Genomic DNA, 13,715 nt, shown 5'->3' with positions numbered 1-13,715 from the left:
TAACTGTTGCTATTAAGTGTTAAGAAATAGCGTATGCGCTCAATAAGCATGACGAAACGGGCTTTCTTTAAGGAATTGGTCGGGAGAAGGCGAATGATCCATCAATTAGAAATGTATAACAAAGGAAATCTTGATGAATCGTATTATTATAGTATTATGACAATTATTCAAACAGTTTTTTTTGGCGTTTATTGTGCTACAATCAGCGCCATAAGTAACAATGATGACAGTGAACAGTAGAAGTAAATGAGTGGAGAAGTTACCCAGTGGTAACACTACAAAACATTATATGGTTAGTCACTCTCTTCACTTGAGAGGAGATCACGTGGCCACTGTCTTTTAAGACGTCTTGTCCGGGTTATCAGGAAGAGTTCTAGAAGAAAGATTTTGAGCTAGATATGAGATTGCAGGCTGAAGTGGAGTTTTCTGTATCGTGTTTTCAGCGACTTGTGTGACAAAAGTAATGTTAAGGTCACAGTGTTTATAGTCCAGGTTAGGAGACCTGAAAATGGAGCGTTTACGATAGTTTGAAGTATTTTAGAGATTGAATCCTTTGGAGATTGGAGCGTTTGGTTGAACCCTACAGCTCTATTCTGTACGCCCAGATGGATTTTCAAAATAGAAGTATAAATATCAGTCTTTTGTTGTCCAGAGAGAGATTTGATCTGTCGTCTAAGAGTCTTTTAAGTAGTCGATAGCGGTCTGTTTAGTTCTGTTCTTTTAAGTATAGTGTGGGGGTTCCAAAAAAGTCTTCGATTCAAATAGTAAATCTTTTATTTACTAAGAAATGTACAATCTGTTTAGTTATTCAGATGAACAGCGGAATCTGTCAGACGTGATTAGCTGGAGGAGAGAAAACTACCCATTGGTACTAAAACTACCAGTCATTTTGCTGGTCATTCCCGGAAGAAGATCTCGAGCGCTTCAGTCAGCGTGGAGGATTGTCAGAAACGGTAGAAGAGTATGGTATTTCCGGTACTTTTCCCTTGGCTAGCTGTGAAAGAAATCTCGAGATCGTTGTTAGTGTCAGGTTAGTGTGACGTAGAACGGGCCGTCAACTATTAGTCGTAGTGTTGTCCGGATGTAGAGTCTGATTCACTGGCATCCTAAGTTCTTTTCCGCGGGCTTGATTACTAGATTAGTCTTTTCAGTTCTGTCGGTAGTTTAGAGTTGGTAAAGACGTTTTTTTGAGACTTAACTAAGACTAGTGATAGAAAATAAAGGTGGCCATACTTCTTAATCGCACCAATTTAAATATAATAAACATCGAATTTTCGGAAAGAATATTAAATTTTTTTCCACCCAAATTTATTTAAATTGAAGACGCACTTTTTGCAATAGCTACTTATATATATAAGTAGGGAGTAAAGTGATACTTTTTTATACTTAATTTTGTATTGACACATTAATTGTAAGATTGAATTTTCTAACCTTAATGTTTTGGCCAGTTTTAAAAGTTCCGTTTTGTGAAGAGGTGATTTTATTGCCACATAATTATTACATCATCAACGTACATTACGATCTGTTACTGCAAAATATCTTCCACAACCCTGGAGATGATGACCTAGTCCCCAAGTCGGAAGTTCCGCAAAAAATAATGAAATGAATTGACAATAATCTTTCTTCGTTTTGGGTTAATGAATCAGTTAGATAAAGATAAACTATAACAGTAGAATTATAACAGACACAATTTGTGTGTATAACAGCAAAAAAAAAAAAAAGGAAAAATAACAGAGAAAAGCAATGAGGCCAAGCGTTTGGAGTCACAGGTGCTGCTATCGGATTTCATTCTAAAGATAAACAGTTTCCTTTAGCTCAGACTGTTTTTCCTTCACCCATTTTCCTTGTAAGTACATTTAAGTTATTCCCTGTTCTCCTAATACTTGTTGACTCTATTTATTTAGGGCAACTTATTTAGTAAGAGACTTACTTTAGTAATATAGACTAACTGACTAAATATTGCACTAGTTGGAAAAATCAAAATAAACTATGAGAATACTGACGCCATAGTCTTTTTTCCCTAAACTTAGACCTGACCTTTTCTCAACTGAAAAATTAGAATTATCAATCTTCTGATCCCGTGGTCTAACCACGTCAAGAGTGCCCTTGCCTTTGGACTACAAAATGATCTTCTCTTTGTCAAGTTCAGGAAAAAAGTGAACTGCGATATACTGGCTGTAAAGGTCATCAGACCGATATCCTGGAGCCTCAACTTTTTACATCAAGAAACTCCAGACAATACCGTACTAATATCCCAGAACTCCCACCATGAGATATCTTCCTCAATCTCTTCGACTACTCCTAATACAAAACCACTCTAGATGGTCATTCTAGTACACTCGGCCACGAAATAGCCACCTACAATCCTTCCATTGCCTACAGGCACAAAACAATCAAACATATCCTGCACTAAATTTCTCCTCTTCCTGCAGGACTTTTTATTCTTCCTCGCTGCAAATGATATCCTTTGACTCGTCCTAAGCTTTCCCCGTAACTATGTAATGAAGGTGCCAATGTAAATGTATTAGAACTTCTTTATTTATGTAATTTTTAGAAAAAGATATGTATTTTCAAATCAAGTTTATAAGCTATCTGTCCATCTAATAATACGTACTCACTACAATCATTTTCAATCGGGAAAATCAGAAAAAATAATAATTGAAAAATCTTTAATTAAAATTACACTGTTGGACAGATTTTTTACAGAATTTGAAATTTAATTTAATCACTTTCATATCTCTTATAAGGTGGTGATGAAGCTGGATTTTCATGAGAAAATAGATAAAATTAAATGCTGCCAAATTTTCTTTTATTTTTAATCTATTTGAGCTGTTTTCGTGAAAATCTAACTGAAAATTAGATTTAGTAAAGCGAAACTTTTGATTGGCCTTCTCCTTCAACTAAATTTAGATTAGTATTTACAGTGGGCAAAGATTAATAAAAGCCGTTAAAGCTAATTTTGAGAAAATCAGATCAGAAAATTCTAGCACTTCCGGAAACCTAAACCTTGGTGATACTATAAAACTAAAACGGAAATATACGAGGTGTGTTCAAAAAGTAACGGGAATTTTCGTTTTTTGAAAAAAATATTTATTTATTCATCTACATTAATATTGTCGCCTTCAAAGTAGTCCCCTTCGCATACAATACACTTGTGCCAGCGCTTTTTCCAATCCTCGAAACACTTCTGAAACTCGATCTTTGTGATAGCTTTCAGCTCTTTCAGCGATTCGCTTTTAATGTCATCTATGCTTGTAAAACGACGGCCTTTTAATGTTCTCTTTATGTTTGGAAATAGAAAAAAGTCACATGGAGCCATGTCTGGCGAATATGGAGGCTGGGGCATCGTTAAAGTTTTGTTTTTGGCCAAAAATTCACGAACAAGCAATGAAGTGTGAGCAGGTGCATTATCGTGGTGCAAAATCCATGAATTGTTTTGCCACAAATCCGGGCGTTTTTTTCGGATTGCTTCAAGCAAACGGCGTTGAACTTGTAGGTAGTACTCCTTATTGATTGTTTGACCTTGTGGCAAGATTCATGATGCACTATGCCATTAAAATCGAAGAACACAGTGAGCATAACCTTCACATTCGACCGCACTTGTCGAGCCTTTTTCGGTCTTGGCGATCCAGAATGCCTCCACTGGGACGATTGAGCCTTAGTTTCGACATCATATCCGTAAACCCATGTTTCGTCACCTGTTATAACACGTTTCAGTAGATCCGCATCGTTGTCAACTTCATTGAGTGACTCTTGAGCAACTTCCATTCTCCGCTGTTTTTGTTCGAAATTCAACAATTTTGGAACAAATTTTGCTGCCACACGTTTCATACCCAAAACATCCGAAAAAATTTCATGGCATGAGCCAATTGATATGGCAACATCATCAGCGACTTCTCTGATTGTGATTCGGCGATCGTTCATAACCATTTCTTTCACTTTTTTCACGTTTTCATCGGTTGTTGATGTGCTTGGACGTCCAGGTCGTTCGTCATCTTCAACGTTTTCGCGGCCATCTTGGAAACGCTTATACCACTCGTAAATCCTTGTTTTACTCATAGCAGACTCACCATATGCCTTTATTAACATTTCACACACTTTATTACACTTTATTTCATTTTTTACGCAAAATTTAATACAAATTCTTTGATCCATTTTTTTTAACAAACAAAAATCGCCAAGCTCGAAAAACACGTCTAACCTTAAAGGCTGCCACTTAAGAAGTAAACAATGAATATTACTGAAAATTTTATCGTACTTCAGGGGCATGTGTACCAACATAATAAAAAAAAAAAATTTACAATCAGACTCTCCAAACCCGCGAAATTTAAAAATTCCCGTTACTTTTTGAACACACCTCGTAATTCGTGATTTTTTTTAGTAATTCTATTAAAACATCCTCACATCTTCCTGTACAAGTTCAAACCAGCTTCTTCTTCTTTAAAAAGGATCCCTACCACAACGTGTTGAAGAAAAACCTCAATTGCAGTGAACTTATAGTTCCAGAAGATGGGAAACTGCTAATGAATTCCCTGAATTGAAACCCTGATATTAAAGGCGATAGGCAGCTACAACAACTCAATGAGTTGGTTTTCTGTTGAGTTTGGAAAGAGATAGAATAAGAGATTTTGGTGGAAATTACTCCCGCCCTTCCCCGCCTACGGCGAGCCCAAACTTTCCCTTAACTTGTTTATACTCAACAGCTGGAAATCTCCCTAGTAGTAAAACTCCCACAAAGTTTCTGGTTCTTTACTCCCCAGCACTTACCTAGTAACAGCTACATAACTCGTCTTTCTGATTCTAATACCTCTATTATAGAACAGAATCAAATCAAACGTGGATCTTTTCGAACATATTAGGATACATTAAAACGGATATTCCAAAGTGAAAACCAAAAATCGGAAATACCAAAATAAACCAAAGACAAAAAAAAACACTAACAAATTAACTTCCGCTCTCACAAAATTTCTCGTGGCCGAGACAGAAAATCCTTTATTAAACGGAAATACAATTTTTACTGAATAGACATTCTGAGATTCAAAAAATCAATTCTTTGACGTTACTTCCTGTCTGATAGAATAATTGTCACAATATGGATTCAGTTCCAGTAAAGATAGTTATTACGATCAAGTTTTTATTTGATTTCATCTAAAATAAAGTCTACAATAAATAATTTATAATATTTTATCGATTATTCATTTCTTTAAACATAGTCTAGTTAGGAACAAATTGACGTACACAATACAAGCAAGCATTGTTATGAAACATTTTTCAAATTGTAGAAAAATGAATGTAAATAACCTTTATTATTATTATTATTATTATCCCGCAAAGTTCTGATGAGTGTTGCACACTCAGTACTGCTGTATGGAGCTGAAGTTTGGGCGGACGCCCTCAGCAAAGAAATGTATAGAAAGCGATTTGCTTGGGTTCAGAGGCTCGGTGCTCTCCGGATAGCCTCTGCATACCGGACTGTTTCAGAGCCAGCTGTGATGGTAATTGCGGGGGTCATTCCTATTACATTTCTCGCCTTCGAACGAAAGAGAATCTTCGGGAGAAAAAGGGAAGTGGACAAGACAGCAGTCACTCGAGAGGAGCGGCTGCGTACTATTTCGGAATGGCAGGCTGCATGGCTGGAGGAGACCAGAGGGAAGGTGGACTGCGGAGTTAGTCTCGGACGTGAACAGTTGGACCGGGACGGTCTTTCGGTGAGGTAGATTACTATCTCACCCAGCTCCTCACTGGTCACGGCCTCTTCCGAGACTATTTGCGGAAAATGGGCAAAAGGCAGGGAGGGGACTGCCCCCCATTGTTTAGAAATGAGAGACGATGCCCTTTCACACCTTTTTTGAGTGTGAAAGGTGGGGTCGTCCCAGAAGGGATTTGGAGGGGAGCGTCAGCCGGTGGACTCCTGACCGATTCCAAAGTATAGTGCTCACAAGCAGAGCGAATTGGAGTGCGGTCACCACTTTTGCCAGAAAGGTGTTAGTAAGTAAAAAAAAAAAAGGGAGTTGGATGAGGAGGAAGCGAATCCCTTATTAGGGTCAGGATAGGGGGCCTAGCCTGATGTAATGCTGCATAAGTGAATCCAGGCTAAGTCCAGGGATGAAGGGGGTGTTTTAGCCGGTAGGCCATTTTGTTGGTAGTCCGGCACTCCGTGCGTAAAAAGCATTTCACCTCCTTTCAAAAAAAAAAAAAAAAAATTAAGGCGCGTCAACATCTATGGTTATTGGCGCCCGGAGCTTTTTTCAGTGCACTGCCGGCCGGACAGTGTTCTCCCGTTACTGACAACACCGTCTATCACCGGACAGTGAGCTGTAAGAAGCTCCTAGGAAGAGAAAATCTAAGGGTCAGCTGCTGGATTCGAACCCGGGACCTCCGCGTGGGAGTCCAATACGCTAACCTCATAGCTAATCCCTTCCCTTATTATTATCATTATTATTATTTTATTTATAACTGTAGGTCACTAAAAAAGAATGCATTATGTACGAAGTTTCAGAGAATGGAGCAACAATAAATTTCATTAGAATTTTAATATTAACAGGATGATTAAATAATCTATCATACATTAATTAAAAATATATTCATAATTGAGTATATAAACATTTAGGATAATCCGTATTTTTTTATTTTTTAATAATTCTAAAATTTTTTAAATCTCTATTTCAGGATTATAACGTCAATATTATGACGTACATTGCATTGAAGAGGTTGTTGGATTATTATTTTGTTTCGTAAAAGGCCGAGAACGTTTTGACATCACCGGAGGCAATCTAAGGATAGGCAGCTGGATTCGAACCTGCGCTAACTAATCAGCTTATCCCTTCTCTTATAACTATGATTAAAATTTTAAAACACATTAACTAAGCCAACTGAATGAAATCAAGAAAAAAGTGAAATTAAATTAAGTATTTAAAAAAGAAGAGCAAATATTTAGAAGGCTGTAGTTGGTAGTCAGGAAATTGGAATAGTAAAAAGAGAGCTAAATACTCTCTCTCTCACCCACATCCCCTTACTATCTCAATGTCTAAGTGAGGTCGGCCTGCTGCAACAGTAAAGACTCCGTGTCGTTGCATTATTCAACAGAATGCTTGTTTTCTTGGTAATGTCGTAGAGTTGAACGTGGTTTAGGTCCTATGTCTGAACGCCATGTACAATTCCAGACCTACATTCTGTGTCCTCTTTAAGTCCTCCTATCTCCTTCCTACACAATGCTTTTCTTCATTCCTTTCCTCTAAAAATCTACTTCTTCGCTTTACTTCTATCTTCCTTCAGTTAGATCTCTATTCTATCTTCTCTTTTTCTGCCTGTGTTTGTTTGACCAAGATCATTTGCTTACTTCTTCCACTACTTTGCCCCCCCCCCCCCCACGCTTCTTCGAAAACACGGTTGTGCAGTGTCCCTTATTATTTTCCAGTAAATGTATTAAGTAAAGTAATGCCTATTTTTTTCAGGCAGGCTTTACGTCCAACTACCAAATTAGGTGTAGTATACAAAGGCGACTAACCAAACATACATTACTGTAAAGTTCTCATATTAATCATTAAATAAAATCCAAAGACAAGAGACCAGGAATCGAGCCCACTAAACCAACAATACATCTTAGCATTGCGGGTCTAGCCTATAAACCTCCTAACATACTTTACTATAAACTCATATTAACCATTAAATAAAATCCAAAGACAAGAGACCAGGAATCGAGCCCACTAAACCAACAATACATCTTAGCATTGCGGGTCTAGCCTATAAACCTCCTAACATACTTTACTATAAATTTCTCATATTAACCATTAAATAAAATCCAAAATCTAGACCCCGAGAATCGAACCCACTAAACCAGCAATACATCTAAGCTTTGCGGGTCTAGTATCATAACCGCTTGGCTAGCGTGGCGCCACATTAAATGGATTAAATGTAGCCTGATACTTCTACTATGTATTGGGGTAAGAATCGGTGACTAACACCTATCCAGGATTGAATAAGAAGCTAAAACGCTTTAGATAAAGCTTCAACCAACAACATTAATGGAAATATTACGTTGAATAATGAAGTTAGGTATAATTTTATCATCATCGTAGGACAGACGCTGGGCTGAAAAAGGTCTGCAATGCCAAAATAGAGAGCCTTTTTTTCAACAACTTGAACTTAGATTCCAAGGCAACTTCTTATAATATTGTAGTACGAATATGCCTTCTTTCGAGCTCAATTCGCTCCGTTATCAGCGCCACGGTAGCCGAGCGCCGTTTTTTTAACAAGACCCTGGTCTGGGCCTTGTTAATACGAGAAATTCGATAAATTATGTTCGGTATCCGTCTCCTTCCATCACATATGATAAGTGGATAAGACTGCTGACTCAGCAAGTGCAATGCGAGACGGAAACACAAGTTTAGGCGAAATTTCTATCCCAAACCGATTAAACAACATCTGACGATGGATGAGAATCCGAAACTAGCTAGAAAAACAATAAAAATGCGAGCTAAAACGGATAAAATCAAAGAATTCTTTTAAAATTTATATTCAAAGAAAAAAATTATAATAAAAAAATAACTGTGACAGAATTTTTATAACTGTTTAACTCTGTTATAATAGATTTAATTTCCTGTTATTAAAAATTTACATCTTTCGTGAGAATCAAAAAGTAGAATCAGCATAAGAACAGATCAGAAATATGGCAGCAGAAGTGTTGTCGAATGGGGGAGTCAACATAGACTATCTCGGGAATTGCATCTGCCTCACGAACCAAACGATCTACGTTCCAGTTCTGGTATTATTTCACTTCTTTTAGTTGGCCGGAAATAGCCACCTTCTCTAAACGCTCAAACGTCTCCCTTGACTCTTTTTCTACGTGAGTTCATGAAGAGAAACGCCAGAGACTGGTTTTTAAAAACTGGGATGGCCACTTTAATTCAGACCACCGCGATGGAGAGAGTCTCTTGGATGGTCGTCGGGCATCTAACCTGGGTGGTCACTGTGGATGCTGACCTAGTTCCTTGGTGCTGCATCACTCTATCTACAGCCCCTTGGAGCTTTTAGGGGCTGTAGTGCTACCTATTTAGCAGTCATGCAGGTCCATTTTAGGTGTCAGAGAAAATTTCTGTTAGAGATTTTATAAAATGATTGATTCTGTTACCATTTGATTGTGTGACGGGATTGTCAGGAAGTGGAGACTGACGGACTGAGTGGCTCTGAACGGAAAGTAAGGTCGACAGGCGAAGTTTTATTGAAGGAATCAATCAAGGTACTCGAATCTGGGCTAATCTTTTTGAGTTATGGTGACGGCCAATAAACGTTTTGAATACGGATTCCAGATTATGGAAGCACATATGTGTTTGCTATAGAATCTTGGTAACAGTTAAAACTAAAGCTTCAACCAACATTTATGGAAATATTAGTTCGAATCCAGAAGCTGACCCTTAGATTTTCTCTTCCTAGGAGCTTCTTACAGCTCACTGTCCGGTGATGGACAGTGTTGTCTGTAACGAGAGAACACTGTCCGGAGGCCGGCTGTGCACTGAAAATAGCTCCGGGCGCCAAGAACCTTAGATGTTGACGCTCCTTAAATCATTTTTTTAAAAAAAATACGTTGAATAATGAAGTTAGGTATAATTTTACATTATTGTAGGGCAGAGGCTGGGCAGAAAAAAAGGTCTGCAATGCCAAAATAAAGTAGAGGGCCCTTTGAACTTACTTGAACTAACATTCCGAGGCAACTTCTTATAATAATGTAGTACGAATATGCCTTCTTTCGAGCCCAATTCGCTCCGTTGGTAACACGGTAGCCGTGCGCCAAACCTTATACGTAGTAAGTTACCTTGCGTGTTTCTGAATGATTTGAACGTGAGTTAAGGGTTAAAAGAAAAGGAAAGCATTTAGGACTGGATATTACTGAAACATTTAAGAACCTTGCAGAGAATAAATGATATCAATGAGCTTAAACTTCTTATATCAGTTATGAATGAACACACATCTGAAATGTCTTCCAACTAAGTGTTCAGCTCAATGAATGAAAACGTAACCGCAATGAGAAAATGTTCTTCCGATTGATTACGATAAGAATTTGATGTTAGGTCAATCTTAGTGTGGGCCTTTCTACTCTCTTTCAGTTGGACCCGGTTCCAACCAGATTAGGACTCCTTGGACTCGGATATTTCCGCTGAATTCTCCGAGTTTGAATCAGAATCGTCCCACTTACCTTAGTAGTGGTCACCGGAAGTAAAAAAAAAAGAGAGAAAATAAATAAAAGCAAATATAGTTCTCTCTCTCTCTCTCTCTCTCTTCTCTGGCTGTATGGTCCTCGAAGGATCTTGGCCTCCTCTCACACCTTTCCCCACTCCTCTCTCACCAAGGCAACTCTCCTCCATGTCCTTACTTTAAATTATCCACAGTCACCTAATCCTCGGTCTTCCTCTTTATCATTATCTTCCTGGGAAATCGAGAATCTTTCATCCTCACTAAATGCCATAGCCATCTCAATCTTCCCCCCCTTAATCCCTCCTACTAAATCCTGCTCTTGGTACAGCTCCTCTTATTTCTCTATTCTTCCTAATTCCTGTACCTTTCCCACCTCTTTCACTGGGCCAAAAATTTTCCTTAGAATCTTCCTCTCCCAGGCATTAAGCAATCTTTCATCCTCCTTGGTTAAGAGACCCACGTTTCACTGGCATACCGTAAACCACTGGCCTCAATATGCATTTTTATAGACGGTCAGCTTTGCCTTCCTTGATAGTTCTCGAAAACTTCAAGGGCCTTCTGTAGTGCGCCCAGAAACACCTATTGCCTGCAGCAGTTAACCAGCCTTCTCGTATTTCTACACTCAAACTTGTCGGTTAAAACGGCCCCCAGATATTTGAAAGATGAAACCATTCTTAAAATTGTACGGTGCGCAAATAGGCGCCTCATCACTAGCCCGGGTTTCTTCGAGAACACACCATAAACTTCATCTTCGTCTGATTTATTTTTATGGTGTATTCGCTGAATACTCCGAGTTTGAATCAGAATCGTCTCTCTTACCTTAGTAGTGGTCACCAGAAGTAAAAAAAGAGAGAAAATAAATAAAAGCAAATATAGTTATGTACAATATAGGTAAGGGAAGGAAGTAGCAATGTGAAGCAGAATCATCCGTCATCTTGGCTAATTCCAGGGCGTCAAAAACACACAGAATGATAAATGTCATGTGGCTGGGGCTGTACCAAGGAAGAAGCATCTCTCTCTCTATTTGGGTAACATTTTTATTAATGATCCTCCGCGACACAAGAAGAAGAAGACGAAGAAGAATAAAAAATAATAATAAACCGGAAAGGCTGGAGATAAACATAAAAAACGGAAAAAGAAAAAGTAAAACTCCCGCAAGAGCTAGTGCTAACAAAATTGAGTGAATAAGCAGGAGGAAGCAGTTGGGTTAGGTTGTGTTTAAAGCTGCATACTGTAGCGGGAACTCGCGTACTCCTGTGCGCGCTTTGTTCTCCGCTTTAAGAATTTAAACTGGCTCGCTTGGAGACTGGAAGAAAAAAAAAAAGGCTAGGAATGAGAAATATAAAGAACTAGAGAAAGACAGTGCGGCGGATGACAGGACAGGACGATACCGAACTAAGAGGTTAGAATTGGCGGCGGTGGAGGCGGAGGCGGAGGCGATGGCTGGGGGCTTTGCAAAGAAAAACGGGGCTACTGCCACCCCCACACTACACCTGTGACAAAATAAATCGCTACCACTCTCAAGCCTGCCTTATTTTACTTTAATTTACTTCATCCTCCCCTCCTTATTGCAGCATCCTATCCTCCTCCTCCTCCTCGGCTTTCCTCAGCTCAGGCTCCTTCTTCCTGCACCAGAAGGGCTCCACCTCCCATCTAAGGGTCATGAAATATTCTTTACTCAAACTAGGCCGTCGTTCGAACGACAGCGGTGGCAAGGCTTTCACCTCTTCTTGTCTTTTTTTATGCCTCATTCTTCATCATCCTCAATATCTCTCTTCTATTCTGGATGCATTCTCTTCCAACCAAATTATGGTAATGAGAAATTTAAAAAAATAAAATCATAATAAAATAGTAAGAGAAGAAAGTGGATAATTTATTTAAAAATAAAGTAAAAAATGAAATAAAAGATACTCTAGGAGAGCGGCCTTACAGGTCTACGCCACCGCGATCCATATGGATCTATTGTGACTCCATAAAACATATAGTAATATTAAAAAAGAAAAACCTAGCTTCCGGTACTAGCTCTCATTAAAACAGTATTAGAAGCACCTCAAATCAACCAATGAAAGAGGTTTTAGGAAAAGAAGGACTTCTCTGCGACACCTCCAAAGAATCACTGATGGGAGCGAAGAGAAGAAGAGCGGAAGTTGTTGTACCGGAAGTTTACTAGAGCTAGTTCAACTCTTTGGAAAAACCTCGCCAAAGATGGAATGATCCTTGAAATAAAATTTCCTCCTAAAGTTCTCCACTTAAGAGTTACTTCTCGGGGAGGAAAAACCAAGGACTGAGCAGCTTCACCCAAGAGAGCCGCTCTCCAGCATCAAGAGTCTGATTAAAAGAGGTCAGGTTTGGACAGGTGAGCTTTAGAGTGAGGGGAGCCTCAATAGATCCCTAAAGGGGTCGCAGTGGCGTAGGCCTTCAAGGGCCGCCCTAGTTTAATCCAATCTAATCACCACTTAAGAGGGAAAGGAGTGGTGAATTCTTCAGGAGAACCACATGATGTTTTGTCCATTCAGACGGATGGAGGATACCGCCAAGAGTTTTTGGTGCTAAAAGGTTTCGGGGCAGAATCTTGGAATCCTTGGGGGAACTGTGCTCAATATCTTGCCCAAGCATATGGTGCGTTTGGGTGCTGCGTCATATTTTTATCATTTATCTCATGCCTTTGCAACTTGGCCATTCTGTAGTAACTTCTTAGCGCTACAACTGTAACCCATTGCTGCTCGAGAATTCCACGCCAAATCTCCGTATATCTCCATAGCCACGATTCTCCAATTCAAGACATCTAACTGTCTTACATCATTCGTGACACTACACAGCCTATCTTATTTTCGGCCAGCCAACCTTTATCTTCCCTTCTGGTTCGCCGATACAGCCCTCTTCTGGGAATGGCAATTTCTTCTACCCTTTCAACGTGGCTAGAGAATTCCGGTCATCAGGATTTTCTGCATAATATCCATTTCCGAATATAACCTTGCTACTTCCTTGTTGTGGACGTATCCTTCACAGTTAATTTTCGTTAACTGGACCTTTATAAAAAATCGATCTTTTAAAGACAAACAGCTTTTGCTCCGTCGCTTTTGTCATTAAACCATGATTCAGCTTCACAAGTTAGAACAGGGCGTATCAGCACTTCGTAGTGTCCATCCTACAGAGTCATAAAAATAAGAAATACGTCCCAAACTAATTAAGCAGCCTCCAGAATGGTGGTAAAAGAAAGACGTGCGAGTGTACACACTAGACTATTGTAATTACATCACACACATGCAGTGAGTGAGTGAGATCGAGAGAGTGAAAGAGAGAGAGAGAGAGAGAGAGTGATACAAATTCCTAAAACCAACAAAATGGTATTTTACTTCCGTTAAAAAATTAATTTAAAAAATAAAATTGAAACACTCGTAATACTTCCGCTTTTAACGAGACGGAAATTTAAAAACAAAAAAAATCAAATCTTTAGGAGGCTTGTATTAAGGGTAATTGATGGTAAAGCGACTTCTACTGGGGAAAGTAATGGGACAAATCAT

Source organism: Rhodnius prolixus, unplaced genomic scaffold (genome assembly GCF_049639745.1).
Source record: "Rhodnius prolixus isolate KJV_2025 unplaced genomic scaffold, Rpr scaffold_19, whole genome shotgun sequence".
NCBI lineage: Eukaryota > Metazoa > Arthropoda > Insecta > Hemiptera > Reduviidae > Rhodnius > Rhodnius prolixus.
Note: the sequence above shows the minus strand (reverse complement) of the source record.